Raw genomic sequence first — 18,206 nt, forward strand, 5'->3', positions numbered from 1 at the left:
CTTCGCTAGCTGAGTTTTGATGTATGTGCATTGCCAGTGGTTCAAGAGTGAGATTAAAAAGGAGGTGTGAGAAGGGACATCCCTGTTGTGTCCCTCTGTCAAGTTGAACTGTGGGAGAAATAATTCCATTAGTTGATAGTGAAGTGCAGGCAGAGTTGTAGAATACACTGACCCAATTCAGTAATATTGGTCCAAATCCAAATTTTTTTAGGACAGCCATTAGATCAGGCTACTCAACCGTATCTAATGCTTTCTTTCCATCTAGAGAGAAGGCTATGGAGGGTCCATCTGACATCTGAGTTTCCTGGATCAAGTGAGTGATTTTTCTCATGTTATCAGCAGCCAATCTTCCTTTAATGTAACCAACCTGATCTGTGTGTATAACTGATGGGATGATGATGTTCAGTTGTGTCGCTAAAATTTTTACAATTATTATGCAATCTGTGCTCAATAGAGATTTGAGGGCAGAAGTTGCCACGATTGCAACCATCTTTGTCCATCTTTAATATTCAAGTAATTAAAGCAGTTCTCGTGTCACGAGACATCGCTATTTTTTGGAATGTTTCAGTGAAGACCTTTGAACAAATAGAAGAAATGTTTAAGAAATTAGGAAATGTTTTGAAGAAGTCTTCCATTCTAGGAATCTCTCGTCTTTCTTGAACAAATCTCCTTCTGTTTTATAATTAAGCTCAAGCTGTCTGTGATATACGGGCAAGGCACTGTGGTAAAAATGGTAAACTGGGGTGCACCATTCTTTTGAGTGCCAAAGGACTGGGATTTCTCTGGGGATCCCATTATCAGGGACTGGTGGTGGTAGGCAGCTGATAAAGCAGCTAGTATAAGCAAGAGCCCTTCTCTCTGGAGGCAAGGGGTAACAGGGTAACTGTGTGACACATCTTCCTGAGTACCCTGAGGATCATCTGGCCTTATGACGTACAGATATTTCCCCCCTTCGTCTCCACAGAAACCCCAACTCCCGGGCCTTTCCTGGCTCCCTTCTGCTTCCCTTCTTTTGCTTCCATTTTTACCCATCTGTAGATCCCAGATCAAGGAGAAAACCAAGAAAGTTCAATACCAACAACTTGGTGAACAGTGAAAATTTTATTCTTTATTCAGGCTCGACAAATTCTCTGCATTTCGGCAGCAGATTCAACCCCCCCCAAAATCCCAAAGCAGAACTGAGGCTGCAGGTCATAATGAGAGAAGACTCAGAGAAGATGTAATGAAGTCATCTGCCTTGGTAACAAGATTTGGAGAGAAGCTGAGGAATGGGAAACACCTGAGCCGGTTTTTCAAGCTGGGAGGAGGGCACTGGGAAGCGCTAAACACAGATTTGAAGGGACTGAATTGATCCCAGTGATTTTCAGGAGGCCAATGCAAGACTCAACCCAAGAAGCTCTCGCTCCTGCAGACACCCATGATGTTCATGAAAAGCCCAGTCTGCACCTTCAGGCACCTAAATACCTTGAAAAAGCTGGCCCCATGTCAACTACATTTAGAGGAACTATACAAGATTTTGTCTGGGTTTTTTGATACTGATTGTTGCCCCCAGAAGTGATAGGGTTTGTCTGGCAGAAGAAGGGAAATGAGTATGTGTGAGACTTGGAAACATTAAAAGAAATTATTTTAAAAAAGGAGGGGACCTGTCAAGGTTCCTTCCCCACTCTGAACTTTAGGGTACAGATGTGGGGGACCTGCATGAGAAGCTCTAAGCTCAATTAACAGCTTAGATCTGGTCTGGCTGCCACCACTCCCAAGCACTAATTCCCTTCCCTGGGTAGCCTTGAGAGACTTCACCAATTTCCTGGTGAACACAGATCCAAACCCTTTGGATCTTAAAACAAGGAGAAATTAACCATCCCCCCTCCTTTCTCCCACCAACTCCTGGTGGATCCAGATCCAACCCCCTTGGATCTAAAAACAAGGAAAAATCAATCAGGTATTAAGAAAAAGGCTTTTAATTAAAGAAAAGAAAGGTAAAAGAAAACCCTCTGGGAGAGATTAGCATACCAGCTACTCTCACAGACAACAGATTCCATACACAGAGGATGTTCCCCTGGGCAAAAACTTACACAAAAAATACCCAAATATCCAATTTGACTATTCCTCTAATTGCACAAGACAGGTTACAAAGAAATAAACATAAACCTATTTATTTCCTTCACTAATACTCACTACTTAATAAGAGGCTGAATTCTGGAGCTTTCCCACTCCGGTCCAAAGTGAAAACTCACTAGACAAAGGGAACTTTTCTCCTTCCCTTTGAACCATCTTGTCCTCCCATTGGTTCCTCTGGTCAGGTGTCAGCTAGGTTAGGTGAACTTCTTAACCCTTTACAGGTAAAAGAGGCATTAACCCTTAACTATCTGTTTATGACAGGACCCAATTAATAGGCTGGGTTAGTGCAAAAATACAGTGTTTGGAATGACTAACACATTAAGAGCCTCAGATAAGCAAAGAACGAAGGAATGTTCATGAACCAGCGCCATCTACTGGATAGAGATGGACGCAGCAGAGAAAGTAATAGATGAAATCTGAGTGCTGTTGGCAAGTAATCCTCTTATTTTCTATTGGACCTTGGACTCCATCCTCCAACGAACCCCAGAACAGGTTCTATAAACCGGCATCAGCATGGTGGACCTCAGAGTTTTGCTGAGCCTACCAGTGAAGCTGGAGAACTTAGAAGTGCTGCCAGACACTTGAACAAACCATGTGTCCTGCTCTCACCTATCCCAGGCTTATCAGGCTGAGAAAAAGTGGTGAGACTTCCTTTCAGAGACTGTGTTTCTTTAATCCCAGTAACAGGAAGTTCCCCTGTTGCACCTGCACTTTCTAGCAAGACCTCAAGGAAAAACATCTTGGATATTCATAGACTCATAGAACCATAGCGTTAGAAGGGACCACAGGGGTCATCTAGTCTAACCCCCTGTAAGATGCAGGATTTGTTGTATCTAAACCGTTTTAACTAAGCAATGTCATATGCGTGTTTCTCCTTCATCCATCCAACTCAATGGCCTAAGAGAACCTCTAACAATAACTTTAAGCAACTGCTTTTGATAGTTTAAACTCTTTCAAACCCCCATGCTAGAAAGAGCAGGGACCAGGTTACTAGGATTACTTCAGATAAAGTGCATCAGAGAATTACTTGAAGTGTGACAAATGTAGTTGAGATATTGAAGAACTGATTATTATAAATAAATGCAGTAAGAAATCTGACTGTGATTCGTATGGTACAGGTGCTGGGCCTCAACGCTGGTCTACCTACATCCATTGAGTGCCAGACTGCATGTGTAACATTCCTAGGACATTTTCTGGATCTAATCTTTGATCTATAAAGCTGATGATTCTATGCCTTGTTGACTGCAGCAGTACTGTTCAGGGTAAAAGCAGACCTGAGTAGAGCTTAGCATTAAAATGAGAAAGCTAACGCTCCCTGGAATCAATAAAAAGAAATGGGGGGACTCAGTGCTACCAGTACAATGACATGAGCTCCACCGATTCAGTCTCCTTCTCCATCCACCCCGATGTGCTGAACTTCTTGCCCGGGGGGATGACAACGGGTGCCTCAACCGGTGGCTGGGAGTGCATCAAGACCCTGCACAATGACTCTGACGCTCCCATCACCTGGTCAGACAAGGTCACCTGCAAGGTGGGCTATGCCAAGCACCATATGTCCAGCATCGAGCACAATTGAAGGATCTCCGCTGAGATGTCCCTCAGGGCTCAAGCTCAACACACAGTTCCAGTTCTCCCTCAAGCCCAAGTACGGTGGGAGAAGCGTCCGCATGGAGCAGGAGGACTGGAACGAAGCCTGAGAAGAAGAGGATTCAATCCAGGTGACCCTGGAGCCCAAAAGGAACCTGTACATCTGGCAGTACCACCTCAGCATAGGCCACAAGCCCGTCTTGTTCTGCAGAGATGTCCAGTTCACCAAAGAAAACAACCCGCCCGACCGCATCCCGCTGCCTCCAGTCCCCTAAACGTCCAGGAGGATGGAGAATGCCAGCACCATGATGGTATTGTTGACATGTGTGTGTGAGATTCTCTGCTTCAGTTTGGCCCCTTTAGATCTTTCCCTGGGCTGCCCAAAATTTCTCCCAGCTCGTCCCAGCTGTATTACTGTATTAATCTGGCCTATTAATTGGGCTCCTGCCTTTTTTAAAGTAATTTCTTTTAAAGTTTCGAAGTCACACACACTGAGGGTGCTTCTGCCTATCAATAATTCAGTTTCCTTCCCGTGCCAGACAATTCCTATCACTTACAGGAGACACTAATCAGTTTGAAAGAAAACAGACACAGTTGTGTATAGTTCCTCTAAATGTAGTGGACACGGGGCCAGATTTTAAAAAGTACTTAAGTGCCTGAAGGCTCAGATTGGCTTTTTAAGAACATTCGTGTCTGCAAGAGCGAGAGCTTCTTGGGTTGAGTCTTGCATTGGCTTCCTGGAAATCAATGGGATTAAATCAGTCCCTTCAAATCTGTGCTTAGCGCTTCCCAGCGCCCTCCTCCCAGCTTGAAAACCCGGCTCATCCACTTCCCCTTTCCCAGCTTCTCTCCAAATCTCATTAAGAAGGCTGATGATTTCATTACATCTTCTCTCTGTCTTCACTCATTATAGCCTACAGCCTGAATTGTGCTATGGGATCGTTCTGGGGTTGAATCTGCTGCTGAAACACAAAGTATTTGTCAAGCCTGAATAAAGAATTGATTTTTTTTCAGCAGTCACCAAGTTGTTGAGGTTGAATTTCCTTGTTTTTTTCCTATCTTTAGGCTCTATAGATGGGTAAAAAATCAAGGCAAATGAAGGAAAGTAGGAGGAAGCCAGGACAGGCCAGGAGTTGGGGTCTCTGTGGAGACGGGAGCCAAAAAGAAACATGGAAACTGGGAGGAAATTTGATGCTGTGAGAAATGAGCTTGTGGAGAGGAACAAAGAGACTTCGCAGGCCTCAGGATCTTCACGGGCCTTCAAGTGCTGAGGAACCTCAGGGTCTTCTAGTGTCAGTGTCCTCAAGGGCCTTCTGGGCCCAACAGGCTGCCCAGATCCAGCACTCGGAATCAAAACCAAGGCACAAGAGGGCGCATCAGGGCAGGGCTCACAGGCTACATTTTGCCTCCCATGTGGGTTTGGGTTTTTCCATAACCCACAGAAGAAAATGGTCTCATTGTCTGAAGACCCAATGGAGAGCTTGTTTCCCTTTTGAAAATCGATTTCATTGCAAGCATTTAGACAGCTCCACAGGAAGAAATTGAGCTCCTGGGCTGAGACAGGGATTTTGGGAGGGGGACGGGGGGAGTATTCTCCAGGCTATGCTAGCAGGGCTGAGACTGGTCATAATGTTCCCTTCTGGCCTTCAAATCTGTGTGTCATGAGCCAAGAGGGTGTCATAAATATACACAGGGCAGCTGTACTGAATTGCCTTACCTGTAAGGGGTTAATCAGTTCAATTAACCTAGTTGGCACCTGACCAGAAGAACCAATGGGGAGAGAAGATACTTTTAAATCTGGGGGTGGGGGGAGGGTTTGTTTGTGCTCTCTGTGTTTGTTCCCTCTCTGGATGGAGAGAGAAACCAGGCAGGTAAAACATCTCCTGAAAACATGCCTGAAATGATACATCTAAAATTACAGAAATTATAAGTAAGGGCAAGGAAATGCATTAGATTATCTTTTGTTTTAGCTTGTATTTTTCCCTATGCTAAGAGGGAGTTTTATTCCTGTTTTTTGTAACATTGAAGCTGAGCCTAGAGGGGAATCCTCTGTGCTTAAATCTTTTTATTACCCTGTAAAGTTACCTTCCATCCTGATTTTGCAGGTGAGATTCTTTTACTTTTTCTTTAAATAAAGTTCTTCTTTTAAGGACCTGTTTGATTTTCAGTGTCCTAGAGACAAAAGGGTCTGGTCGGTACTCACATTATTCTCGAGCCTCCCCAGGAAAGGGGGTGAAGGGGCTTGGGGGAATATTTTGGGGGAACAGGGACTCCAAGTGACCCTTTTCCTGAATTTTTCTGTAAATCACTTGGTGGAGGCAGCAATACCGTCCAAGGACAAGGAAAGGATTTTTGCCTTGGGGAAGTTTTAACCTAATCTGGTAGAAATAAGCTTAGGGGGGTCTTTCAGGCAGGTCCCCACATCTGTACCCCAGAGTTCAGAGTGAGGAGGGAACCCTGACAAGGGGTGTGATGGTTCTCTGGGTAGCCTGGCTATCACGTTACCTCCTGCTTCTGGAGAGAGAGGATCTTGCATCTACCAGCTGGTTGTCGACTCCCTACCACCGCCAACCCATGATGATGGATCCCAACAGAAATCACAGCCTTTAAGCATGCAAAGGAATGGTGAACTCCCAGTTTATGTGTTTTCCTTAAGCCCCCCATCCCTATATCACCGACACCACTTGGGTTCAATTATAAAACACAAGAAAATTTGTTCAAGAAAGACTAGAGATTCAAGTAAAAAGCAGTGAGAGAGACGGGGACAAATGGGCCACATGTAAAACAAACATCATCACATGCTTTCTAGAGACCAAATGTAACTCACAAGTTCTCCTCCTGGCTAGAGATGCTTATCTCATTCATCATCTCCAGCATTTTCAACCAGGCCTTTTTGAGATCCCTTCTTTATGATGCAAACTCGCTGTCTGTTTACTTCCCAGGTGAAGGATGCCAGGGTGTCTCTCTGCCCCCCCCCCCCCAATATACCAGACAGACATTTGGTCTTCACCCCAAAGTAGCCCCACCAGCGCTGTCAACCTCTTCTGTTAGTTTCCTTCTCAAGTCTCTGCCAGCTCTTCATTAGCAATGTGAATTCACCGATTCCGAGGGACCATTGTGATCATCTCATCTGACCTCACAAGCCAGAGAATGTCCCCAAAATAATTCCTTGAGCAGATCATTTAGAAAAACATCCAACCTTGATGTCAAAATGGTCAGTGATGGAGAATCCATTGTGACCCTTGGTAATTTTTCCCAATGGTTAATTACTCTCACTGCTTAAAATTTACACCTTATTTCCTGTCTGAATTTATGCAGCTTCAACTTCAAGCCATTGGATCATTTTAGACCTTTCTCTGCTCTACGGAAGAGCCCATTATGAAATATTCATTCCCCAGGTAGGTGCTTATAGACTGTGATCAAGTCTCCCCTTAACCTTCTCTCTGTTAAGTTAAATAGGTTGAGCTCCTTGAGTCTGTCTCTATAAGGCAGGTTTTCTATTTCTAGCAGACTCTGATCATATGACATGGTCTCCACTAGATATAAGTGTCTTCCACACACACATACACCTGTCCCCCATCTGGAGGAGTTCGTCTCAAGACAGGCTCCCTTTGACTGACCAGTTTTTAACAACAGACTGACAGGACATAGTTTGCAGCATATCTACAGAGCTCTTCCTCTATTTTCCATATGCACGTCTCACCATGGTTATGATGATGAGTGGGACACAGGCTTTCATTGGTGCCCTCTTACATGATTTGTCAGGGGGGATTCAAAAGACTTTAATTAGACCAAAGTGTTTCACTCCACAGCAGGCTAAGCCCTTGTGGCCAACAGCAGAGAACAGGAGGGACCCAGGGGCACCAATGCCTGAGCCCTCTGCAATGGCAGGGGACTGATTCGGTGGCAGATCATCCCAGTAGGTGACACCTGCCAAGGTATGCCAACTGTCTAATCACACGAACCCAAACAGCCTTACCCCACCCCTTCCCTGCCCCTTCTCCGAGGCCCCCACCCTGCTCACTCCATCTCCCCTCCCTCTGCCGCTCGCTCACCCCCACCCTCACTCACTTTCACCAGGCTCTGGCAGGGGGTTGGAGTGCGGGAAGGGGTGCGGGCTCTGGGCTGGGGCCAAGGGTTTCGGAGTGGGAGGGGGACTCTGGGCTGAGCCTGGGGCAGGGGGTTGGGATGCAGGAGAGGGTGTGGGGTGCAGGTTCTGGGAGGGAGTTTGGGTGCTGGAGGGGGCTCAGGGCTAGGACAGGGCATCGGGGTGCAGCAGGAGGTTTGGGGTGCTGGCTCCAGGAGGGGGCTGGGGCAAGGGGTTGGGTTGTGCCTTAGGAGGTAGGGAAGCTGCCTTAGCTCCACTGCACTGCTGGACTTTTAGCGGCCCAAAATCCCCTGGTTTGGCTTCAGTAGCCTCCGGGAGATAGAGCCTGATCCCAGGAGACTCCTGGCAAAACCGGGAGGATTGGCAACCCTACACCTGCCCCACACTGAAGAGAAAGATGACCCTCTACCTCAGATCCCTGCCAATCTAACATGGGGGGATTCCTTCCCCACCTCAATTCTGATGATCATTTGGACCCTGAGCATGCCAGCCCAATGCATCAACCAGGCATCTCAGAGCTGTGACCCACCCAGTGCTTCTCCAGGTGTGGACGATCTCTGATCACTACGCTTCAGAGGAAAGTGAAAAAATATCCCAGGGAGCCAATGGGGTATCAAGGTAACCTGCCCTGCCTGACCCCTGCAGGGAAGGCCTTGAAGCATGAGATTAGATCGTAATAATAGTCTTTATACAGGGCTGCAAGTGTTATGAGCATGTTGAGCTGCACTGGTTTAGTTCCTTAACTTCCTTCCCCCCAGGCCGCATATCCCATTCCCACCTCCATGAGCCACCAACCCCCTGCCCTGGGGCTGGATGGGAGCCAGCGCCCTTTAGAGGGGAAAGTCCCTGTGACACATTCACTGACCATCTCACAAACTGGCGAATCTTCAGCCCCAATTGGTTATGTCCTGCTCCCCCCACTGGAAATGTACAAACTGCTGCAGATAGGGATGGGCCAGCAGGAGGTGACTGCAATACAGACCACACAGATAAGAGTCTGGCAGGGATACCATCCTCTGGGAAAGCATCTGTGACCCTGGCAGAGAGCAGGGCATGGGGGTGGACAGAACTGGGGACCGTTTAACAAGGATAAGGGGCTCAATTGGCCCACAGGGGCAGGGTTAGGGGGTGGAAGCTGAAGTGGGAGAGGGGAGGTGGGATGGAGAGGGGACACTTTGGGGAAAGAGACAGGGTATTGTATGGGGGAGGAAGGAGGAGCCTGTTGGAGAAGGCGGAGTCAAAGGAAAGGGGGTGGGGCCACTGATGAGGTAATAAACGGCCCCCTTCAGTGTTTACACTCAGAATATTGCAGGGCTGGTTTTGTGCTTCTCTAAGGTCCGTCCATCTTGGTACAGCCCAGGAGCTCACTCCTGTCCCCAAGGGGGGCTGCCATCAGACAAGAGCATCTACCAGGTGCGAGTGTCAGCTGGAGCTTTGTGGGGTGAGCCCAGGACTCGGACAGCAGGGGGCTGTGGGTCAGGAGTGAGGGGCATCAGCAGAGCTGTGGGGGTGGGGGAGCTCAGGGCTGTGATACCAGAGGGCTATGGGTCAGGATCAAGGGTCACCGGCAGAGCTGGTGGTGAGGGCTGAGATCAGGGCTGGGATAGCAGGGGGTTGAGGGTCAGGATTGAGGAAACTTTGGTGCCTTGTTTTCCTGTGAGCTCTATTCATGGACTCCTGGCTGGGCACAGGGTTAGACCTCGGGTTACTGTTGATATTTCCTCACCTCTTTATCTCCACGCAGGGCAGCCCTTCATACTTACGGGGTGAGACGGAGGAGACGTGTCCCAGTCACATAGATCAACAGCAGTAAGTGGGATCCCGTGTGAGATGGGATCATCCTGGGGCAGGACCTTGGGCTTTCCCCTTCCTCCCTCCCTCAGGACAATGTCACCCCCCTGGAGATAGGGCTGCCGGGCACATCTAGGAGACTTTACTGCAGGCACCTTCTAGGGCCACCCAATTCCTGTCCCAGATGCCTGGTCGCTGATGATATCAGGGGGTCGTCAAACATCAGAGATTCATATAAGATCAGATGAGTCAATGTCAAATGGCCACAGCTCCATTGGTGTCAATCGGCCAGCCCCCAGCTGGTGTATATCAGCCGTAGCTCCACTGGGGTGAGTGAAGAGGGGTCATTCTTGCTCCAGGTGTCACTGAAAAGTTTTTCCCTTCATAGAAACGGAGAAGTCCCCTGACATGTTCCAGTCCAACCCCACGTGCACATGATCTTCTCAAGCTGCCTTGATCCTTCTGCCAACTGCTCCCCTCTCTTCCCTCCGCTTTGTCCCCACCCCAGCGCTCCAGGCCAGTCCCTGGATCACTGATCCTTCGGAAGGACTCCCTGGGCACAGACATCTTCCACAACGACAGTGGAGACTGCATCGTCCGCTCCGACCTGGACTTCTACCTGCAGACAAAAGATTTCCTTGAGAGGGGGCACGACATCAAGATCTAGAGCAGTGGTTCCCAAACTGGGGTTCATGAACTCCAGGGGGTTCTCGGGAAAAAAATCCCTAATGGTGGACAGAGCTGTCCCTAGGGACCCCAGGCAGCAGAGATCAAAGCAAGCATATCTATCACATGCATATCTATATGCATCCGAAGAAGTGGGTTGTAGCCCACGAAAGCTTATGCTCTAATAAATTTGTTAGTCTCTAAGGTGCCACAAGTACTCCTGTTATTTTTGCGGATACAGACTAACACGGCTGCTACTCTGAAACCTATCACACTGAGGAGATTTAAACTTCAAGCCTCCTTATAAGAAATGGAAAGCGAGGTGGATATTTTTTGCTGTTTTTAAAATTAAATAGGCAGCTAGTATTGTTTTTAAAATTATCATGACAAACAAGTTTAAGCTTTGTTGTAACATGCGTTGTTTGCCTGGACTGCTTAAGACCTGAATGCTTGTGTAGGAGGAACTCTGTGAGTTGGCTTCTTAAATACCTTCATGTTGTTTCACATCTGAGACTCCTTGATGAAACATAGGAGCCTTGTCCTATAACAAGCTTATTCAAAGTGATACAAGCTATGAAAGTGAGATCTTGGAAGAGTTTTCATAATGTAATAAAAATACTGTAATAATACATAATAATTAATAATAAATAGTGTGTAAAAAGCATGTCATAAAAACAAATTTTATATTTCCAAGATCACTGCTTTTTATAATTTATACTCAGGTAAAGGAGAAAAATCCCTGGAAATATTCATTTTTAGGAGGGGGTTCATGAGACTTGACATTTTAGTGAAAGGGGTTCACAGGTTGTTAAAGTTTGGGAACCACTGATCTAGAGACTGCACTCTGCATGCCAGGACGGGAAGCACTATGTGGGCAGCAGGCAGGAATGCAATATCTACATCATCAAGGGCAGCTGCTACCAGGTTTTGAAGGACCAGAACAGAGATAAAGGAGCTCAGGTCTTGTGCTAACAGGGCCCAGACTGGTCATAATGGTCCCTTCTGGCCTTAATATCTGTGCGTCATGAACCAAGTAGGGTGTGATGGTCCTCAGGGAACCCAGGCCTGTGTGTCACCCCATTACCCCCTGCCACCAGAGAGAGGGGGTCTTGTCTATACCAGGTGGTTGTTGGCTTCCTAGCACCACCAACCCTGATGATGGGATTCCCATGAAAATCCCAGTCTTTGGACACCCCAGAGGATCGGTGTACCGCATTTCACCTGTTTTACCTGAGCCCCCACCCTGTATCATGCACCCTTTTGGGGTTCAATTATAAAACACAAGGAACTTTATTCAAGAAAGACTAGAGATTCAAATAAAAAACAGTGAGAGAGACAGGGAAAAATGGTACACGTAAAGCAAACATCATCACATGGTTTCTAGAGACCAAACGTAACTCACAAGTTCTCCTCCAGGCTAGAGAAACTTCTCTCCCCCAAAGTCATCTCCCACATTTTTGACCAGGCCCATTTGAGATCCCTTTTTGAGATGCAAATTCACTGTCTGTTTACTTCCCAGGTGAAGGATTCCAGAATGTCTTTCTGCCTCCTCTAAATTATACCAAACAGACCTTTGATTTTCACCCCAAGGTAGCCCCACCTCTTTGAATTGCCTATCCCCCAACAGTGGGATTGGATCAGTGCTAGCACCCCCTAGACGGGAAAGGCCCCATGACACATTGTCACCGTGCCTCATCGGGTCACAACTGAGAATACCAAATTCAGGACAAGCTGCTGAGAAATAGGGCAGGCACACCCCAAAATTCGTGGCTGTTCTCCCATAAGATATACAAAACCAGAAACAAAAGTAAACGTCTGTTTCACCACACTGGCTAACGGGAAGTCAGAAATGCAGCCTCCTTAGGTATTCCAGTCTTGGATTCAACACCCAGGACTAGATTTAATGATGAGTGGTTCTTCTGATCCCAAAGGACCAGCCACCTACCCAGGTAAATATGTAATGCAGATCTTACCCAATAGTCACACTGTTGCCAATCCTTTAGTATCTAATATCGAAAGGTTTATTTATAAAAAGAATAGAAAGAGGTGAATGTTAAAGTTGGTTAAAAGAATCAGATACATACACACATTGCAAAGTTCTTGGATCAGGCTTGAAACAGTGATGGAATAAACGACTCGCTGATTAAGTCTCTGGTTGCTTCCAAATGATTCCGAAGGTCCTTGGTCCATAGGTTACAATGCTCCCATTAGTATAAGTGCATAGTCCAGAGGTTAGAGCAGGAAAGGGGGGAAATGGAGATGCTTCTAGGACCTTTTATAGCTTCTGCCCTGTGGAGGGAAACTTCATTGTCCCAAACAAATCCCTGAGCCTAGTTTGTGGAAAAGTACAGGCACAAGACGGAGGATAGAGTCACATGCTCTAGTCACATGCCCTTGCATGCTTCGCTGACTCATAGCAGGGGCCATTACCCATATTTCAGTTAGAACGTCCTCAGGAAGAGCCATCAGGTAGGGAGAAGCCTCTTCTGTGGTCCATTGTGAGTTAAGGTTTCTTTGATGGGCCATTCCACCTGAATAGTCCCTTCACAATGTGCTGGCTAAATCCCTTGTGGGTGATACCTCGGGAGCAAACACATTTGAAATACAGGTACAGAGTCAATATTCATAACTTCAGATGCAAAAATGAGACATGCCTACATCCATAACCAGCAAACCATAACTTTTTCATAGACAGGTTATACGACACACTTTGTACAAGATTTCTTGCAATTACATAACAGTGTTAGCAACAATGATCTACATGGTCGTATTTTAATCAGATAATGTCACACATTCACCGACCCTCTCACCAACTGGAGAATCTTCTGTCCCAATCGGTTACATCCTGTTCTCCGCACTCAAAATGCACAAACTGCTCCAGACACGGGATGGGCCGATAGGAGGTGGCTGCAGTACAGACCATGCAGATAGGAATCTGGCAGGGACCCCATCATCTGGTGAAGCAGCCATGGCCCAGTCAGTGAACAGGGCTTGGGGGTGGACAGAATTGAGGACCCCTTAATATGGAGAAGGGGCTCAATTGGCTGACAGCGGCAGGGCTAGGGGGGCAGAGCGGGAGGTGGGATGGGGTATGGGCACTTATGGGGAAGAGAGGGGGCATTGTATGGGGGGAGGGAGAGAGGTTTTGCTCTTCTCTAAGGTCCCATCCATCTCGGTACGGCCACTCCTGTTCTCAAGCAGGGTTGTCATCGGCCAAGAGAACCTACCAGGTGGGAGTGTCAGCTGGGGGGAGGGGTCCAAGGCTGGGCTAGCAGTGAGCTGCGGGGAAGGGCTGAGCCCAGGGCTGGGATAGTGGGATGCTGTGGGTAGGGAGTGAGGAAAATTTGGTGCCTTGTTTTCCTGTGAGCTCTATTCATGGACTGCTGGCTGGGCACAGAGTTAGTACTTGGGTTACTGTTGATATTTTCTCACCTCTTTATCTCCACACAGGGCAGCCCTTTGTAATTACGGGGTGAGATGGAGGAGACATGGCCCAGTCAGATAGATCAACGGTGGTAAGAGGGAGCCCGTTTGAGATGGGATCCTCCCGGGGCAGGACCCTCGGCTTTCCCCTCCCTCCCTCTCTCCCTCAGGACAACGCCACTCCCTGGAGACAGGGCTGCAGGGCACATCTAGGAGACATCACTGCAGGCACCTCCCAGGGCTGCCACATTCCTATCCCAGGTGCCAGGTCACTGTTGGAACCGGGGGGTTTTCAAGCATCAAAGATTCATATAAGATCAGATGAGTTAATATCAAATGGCCACAGCTCCATTGGTGTCAATGGGCCACATCCCATCTGGTCTCAATGGGTAAGACCCCAGCAGGTGTTTAGCGGCCGTCATTCCACTGGGGTGAGTGACGAGGAATCGTTAAGGATAAAAAATTTTCATGCATATTTTTAGTAAAAGTCAGACAGGTCACGAGGAAAAAGGAAAAATTAATGGAAGCCCGTGACCTCTCCAGGACTGGCTCGGAGCTGCAGGGTCCCCACATGACCAGTGACTCCCAGCTCAGGGCACCCTTGGCACCTGTGGTGGCTCTAGCTGGGAGCTCTGTGTCACCCCCACCGGCCACGGCGCTCTGTGCTCCTGGGCATCCCCAATGACTGCAGCAGCTCCGTGCTCCAGAGAACCCCCGCTGGTCACGGGGCTGGGAGCTGTGCGGCACCCCCACTGCCTGCGGGGCTGGGAGCTGTGGAGTGGCCCCACTGCCAATGGCGGCAGGGAGCTCCCGGGGCCCCACTGCCCACTGCGGCTGGGAGATGTGGGGCACCCCTGCCGCCCTCTGTGGCTAGGAGCTCAGGCCCCACAGTTCCCAGCCACCAGGGATGGCAGGGACCATATAGCTCCCAGGCGCCGGGGGCTCAAGTGACGGATTCCGTGACTTCCATGACCTCCATGACAAAGTCATAACCCCAGACATTGTTGCCCTCAGGGATTCATTCCATGTGTCACTGAAAAGTATTTCCCTTCATAGAAACAGAGAAGTCCTCTGACGTCTCCCAGTCCAACCCTACGTGCACATGATCTCAAGCTGCCTTGATCCTTTTGCCAACGTCTCCCCTTCCTTTTTCTCCCTTTTGTCCCCACCCCAGAGCTCCAGGAAACTCTCTGGATCACTGGTTCCTCAGAAGGACTCCCCTGGCACAGACATCTTCCACAACGACAATGGAGACTGCATCGTCCGCTCCGACCTGGGCTTCTACCTGCAGATGGATTTCCTTGAGACGGGGCACGACATCAAGATCCAGAGACTGCATCCTGCATCCAATGTGAGCCATCAAGATTCTAAACTACCATTAATGGCCCACACTTTGCATGGGAAGCACTACATGGGGAGCAGGCAGCAATCCAATATCTACATCATCAAGGGCAGCTGCTACCGGGTGGTGAAGGACCAGAGCACAGATAAGGGAGCTCAGATCTTTGAGCTGCATCCCAGGTGCCACGTTGGGGACCACTATGGGAGGGCTGATTGGACCTTCTTCATCATTTTCCAAAACCAGGGTGAAATCCGCTGGGTGACTAATTTGAGCACAGATGAAGGAGAGAAAACCTTCATCCTGCACCCTGAATGCCGCAAGGGGGTCTACTATTTTGGCATCAATCAGTACCTAGCCCTGATGAAGATGGATGAGAACTGGGGGGCTCATTTCTACCTCTACCCGGACGCAACCAAAGACAAGCTGGACTCCTTCTTCTCCATCCACCCCGACGTGCTGAACTTCTTCCCCGGGGTCTCCTTAAGCGGCAGCTGAGAGTGCATCAAGACAGTGCACAACGAATCCGACTCCCACATCACCTGGTCCAACAAGATCACCCATAAGGTTGGCTACACCAAGCAGAAGATGTCCACCATCGAGCACAACTGGAGCATCTCTGCTGAGATGTCCCTCAGGGCAGGAGACCTTATCAAACTCATCACCCAGCTCCAGTTCTCCTTCAAGGTCGAGTACGGCAGCAGAAGTGTCCACACAGAGCCGGAGGACTGGAATGAAGCCCGATAAGAAGAGTAGTCAATCCAGGTGATCCTGGAGCCCAAAAAGAACCTTGTTCTGCAAGGACATCCACTTCACAAAATAAAACAACCCACCCTACCGCACCCCACTGCCTCCAGTCCTCTAAGCCCCCATGAGGATGGAGGATGCCAGCACCATGATGATATTCTGGATGCATGCATGTGAGCTTCTTTGCTCTAGTAAAACCCCTTTAGGTATTTCCTGAGCTGCCCAAAATTTCACCCACCTCCTCCCAACTGTTTCTTCTCCTGTTCCCAGCTTTACCCAAATCTTCTTTGCAACAAAGGTGGGTTAATTAAACTTCCTTTCCTTCCTATTGTAACCAATGATTTTAGTTGATTGTTCATTTATTGTATGATGCTATTGTGACGGGTTTGGCCACAGAGACCCCCCCTTGGGACTGTCACCTGACGTGCTGAAATTATTTCTGAGCCCATTTTCCCTGCCAGCTTGGGACTCCATAACCCTGCCTTGTTGAGCCGGACACGCTAGCCTGCTGCAACACAGACCCACACCCCCAAAGATGCAGACTTTAACCAAAAACTGCTCAGCAGGTCACCTATCTCCAGCACCCAGATACCCAGTTCCCAATGGGATCCAAAACGCAAATAAATCTGTTTTACTCTGTATAACGCTTATACAAGGTAAACTCATAAATTGTCCTATATCTGTCCCATAACACTGATAGAGAGATATGCACAGCTGTTTACTCCCCCAGGTATTAATCACTTACTCTGGGTTTATTAATAAACAAAAGGGATTTTATTAAGTATAAAAATGGGATTTAAGTGGTTCCAAGTAATAACAGACAGAACAAAGTAAGATACCAAGCAAAATAAAATAAAACACACAAGTCTAAGCCTAATACATTAAGAAACTGAGTACAGGTAAATCTCACCCTCAGAGACGTTCCAATAAGCTTCTTTCACAGACTAGACTCCTTCCTAGTCTGGGCCCAATCCTTTCCCTGGTACAGTCCTTGTCAGTTCCAGTAGGCATCTTAGGTGAAAAGCAGGGGCTTTCTCATGAGTAGGACCCCTTTTGTCCGGCTCCAGCCCCTTTTATAGCTTTGGCACAAGGCGGGAATCCTTTGTCTCTCTCTGGGTTCCTACCCCTTCTTCTAAATGGAAAAGCACCAGGTTTAAGATGGATTCCAGTATCATCTGACATGTTCACATGTCCTGTGTGACCCCCTCCATTCTTCCAGGGCTGGCCCGCATGTACACAGTGGAGGCTTACAGGTAAACAGAGCCATTTACAGTCAATTGTCTTAGTCAATGTGAGCCATCAAGATTCTAAACTACCATTAATGGCCCACACTTTGCATAATTACAATAGGACCTCAGAGTTATACTTCATATTTCTAGTTTTAGATTCAAGAATGATACATACATACAAATATGATGATCATACTCAGTAGATTATAAGCTTTGTAATGATACCTTACAAGAGACCTTTTGCATAAAGCATATTCCAGTTATATTATATTTACACTCATAAGCATATTCCCATAAAATATTATGGAGTGCAACATCGCAGTTATGATTAACTAATAAGTCGTGGCATACAGAATCATTTTATGCTAAATGGAGTTAAATTGTAGGATTCTAGAAGGATAAGATTGATCGGTAATTAGAAGGGATAAGTATGTATTATTAGATATCTATGTAAGGAGGGCTGAAGAAAAGCTTGACATAATTTCGTGGCCAAAGACTGACCCTATGCCACGAGATTACAGGAAAAGATGTACCAGTTGGTGATATTGCGGAAAATGAACAGGAAGAGTAATTTTTTGCTTACAAGATACCTGGTAGTCACATTTTTCTAACACATGCCCTAACCACACTCTATGTATAAAGGCTAATGAGGTATACTCAGAATCACGTTATAAAAGAAAGGTGCCCAGATTAGGAAAATTGAGCTCCCTATGGGAAACTCTAGCAGGAACCGACCCTCTACTAATGATCAATACATGAAAGACCCATCAGACCCTAACACTGTCTCAGAGGATGTGAGTATAACTATATTTGTAACTTCTGCATAGGTCCGTATAGAATTTCTATATGCTTGGGTAATCATAACTTTAACTGTAACTTTAATAAAACTTGTAAAGAGACTAGCCCTTGTACTTGGGAATGTCTGTGCGGTCACTACCCTTGGCCTTTATGTGTTCCTAGAGACTCTCAATATGAAGCAAGTAGCAGAGGTGACTTTCCCTCATGGGCAGCGCATATCACAGGCCAGGGAAGGCTAAGCCTCCCCAAACAACCCAGCATGGCCCTGCTCACGCTTCGCTCCCAGACCCCCTCCAGCTTCTCGCTCTTTCCCCCGCCTGGGGCTAGGGTGGCCTATGGCTGGGACTTGGGGTGGCTGGGGACAGTGCTCACGCCACCTGGTGCTCTGGGGCTGGGGGCA

This window comes from Emys orbicularis, chromosome 12 (assembly GCF_028017835.1).
Source record: "Emys orbicularis isolate rEmyOrb1 chromosome 12, rEmyOrb1.hap1, whole genome shotgun sequence".
NCBI lineage: Eukaryota > Metazoa > Chordata > Testudines > Emydidae > Emys > Emys orbicularis.